Source organism: Pempheris klunzingeri, chromosome 1 (genome assembly GCF_042242105.1).
Source record: "Pempheris klunzingeri isolate RE-2024b chromosome 1, fPemKlu1.hap1, whole genome shotgun sequence".
NCBI classification, from domain to species: Eukaryota; Metazoa; Chordata; class Actinopteri; order Acropomatiformes; family Pempheridae; genus Pempheris; species Pempheris klunzingeri.
Genome location: NC_092012.1, coordinates 2,637,970 through 2,640,469, shown reverse-complemented (window position 1 = coordinate 2,640,469; position 2,500 = coordinate 2,637,970).

Genomic DNA, 2,500 nt, shown 5'->3' with positions numbered 1-2,500 from the left:
CTTTTATTTTATTTTAAGTGAGGTTATTATTCATTCTTCTGTGTTTTATTTGTGTTTGATGCTGCTGCGATCTATCTATCTATCTATCTGTTATTGATAAAAGAATATAATTTATTTACTTTTATTATAACTAAAGGGATCAAATATAAGCAGTGGAGTAAAACGTCCAATATTTCACTCTGAGATGAAGTGTAGCAGAAAAAGTAAAGTATAAGTACTTTAAATATGAACCTAAAGTAAATGTACTCCATGAGCCATCATACAGGTGTGGCGTTCAGGTGTCCACGTACTTTTGGCCACATGTTTCCTCCTGCAGCTCGGCAGCCACCAGGGGGAGATAAAGACTCTGAAGTGTGCCAGTGTTTTCCTGTTTTATCTAATTAATATCACTGCATTTAATGTGTTCATGTTGTGTTTCACTGCTGCAGATGTTGCAGAACACAAAGCTCATTTTAACTATTTTATGTCCAGTTGGGCGGTTTAATCTGCAGCAGTGCATCATGGGATATGTGGTCTCCATATCTTTGGAAAAACAGCCTCTGAAGACTCATTTTCCAGCTGAGAAAAGAGGGTTTAAAATAGTTTATGTAGCTGACGGAGGACAATTTTCTGAATTTCTCACATATTGACAGTCAACGGGTATTTTGAGAACTCTGGTTTTTTTTTAAACCTGGGCCATATTTTTGTATATTTTGGTGTTTAAATGGCTGGTAGTTACCAACTGTTTGGGAATTAGTCCAGTAGATCTCCTCAGCAAAAAAAAAAAGAAGCAGAAACAGCCGTCTTATCTCCTCATCTCCTCAGATCCTCCAGACTCCATTGAAAAAAACTGTAATTTTACCTTCCAGACCACAACAGCTGCTGGTCTGCTGCTGCCTTTGATTGGTTAGTTTGTTTGTGTTATTGTGTGTTAAACAAATATTGTGTTGGATCCAAACTAACTCTTTACAACAGCAAAGTCACGCAACAACACAAAGAAAAATGACCGATCGAGGCAGCGACAGACCACCAGCTCCTGTGTTCTGAGAGGTAAAATTAGTGTTTTTGTGAATGGAGTCTGGTGTGTTTGAAGAGAGCGATACACCAGACTCCATTGACAAAAACAGTAATTTTACCTCACAGAATACAGGATACAGGACGTTTCAGACACATAATAAAAAGCAATAAGCTGCATCATGATATACCAAAATATGAAATGTGAACTGAACATTTAGAGTATGGTTTGTGGTTTTAGTTCACTTTCAGGTCTACTTACAGTGTCTTCAACAAAATACATATAAGAACGTGTGAAAAAAGCTGATTAAAGCTGATTTAATGAGATGAACGTCACAGTAAAATTGTCTTTCTCAGGAGGTTTCTTTTCCTATTTTCACTTCCTCCTCTCAGCAGCCTTTCTGCGAACATGCCGCGTATCTGGTAGTAAAAACAAACAACTTCCTTCATTTAAAATTCAGAGGAAGAATTAGGAAAACCTGCTTTCCTTCCTCATGCTCGACCACGAATCAGATTTCTTTGCTGGTAAAGCCACCAAATTTGCCCCCTTCATCGTTTTGGGGAGAGTTACAACAACATCAGTACATTCAATCTATAATAATACATCATATTTAATGAGTGGATCATGTTTTCTGCATGAAAAATCAAAGGCACAGCAAACTACAGCTGCATGTAAATGTAGTGCAGCAACAAGTACATTTTGTGATGTATACTGTGGCATTAACTTCGAAATACTCCAAGCAAAGTACACAAAAGTACTGTACTTTGTTACTTTCCACCATTTTTTGGGGTTCCTCAGGGAATCACACTAGGCCCAGTGCTCTTTCTCTTTAATATTAAAGACCTACCGCTCCCCACGTGTTCTTTATACCACCAGAGAAGAAGTAATCTTCTTCTTCTTCATGTGTGTTAAATCATGTACGTATTAACATTTCTCATAATGTTCCCTCCATACTGAAGATTACAGGAATGATAAAGAAAGTGAGTGTTGTTTCACTTCTCTGTTTTCTCATTAAACCATAAATAACAATTTATTATCAGAATAATGATCAGAATAATCAGAATAATGAAGTGAAAACTGTGACTTTCTTACTCAGAAAAGCTGCTCGGCAGTTTGTTTGATGGAAGTGAGAATCACATGACATCAGAATACCACCAAGGACTAATACTACTACTACTACTACTACTACTGCTACTGCTGCTACTACTAATACTACTGATACTGATACTACTACTACTACTACTACTACTGCTGCTACTGCTACTACTACTACTACTACTGCTACTGCTACTACTGCTACTGCTACTGCTACTACTACTACTACTACTACTGCTGCTACTGCTACTACTACTACTACTACTGCTACTGCTACTACTGCTACTGCTACTGCTACTACTACTACTACTACTACTACTGCTACTGCTACTACTGCTACTGCTACTACTACTACTACTACTGCTACTGCTACTGCTACTGCTACTACTGCTACTGCTACTGCTACTGCTA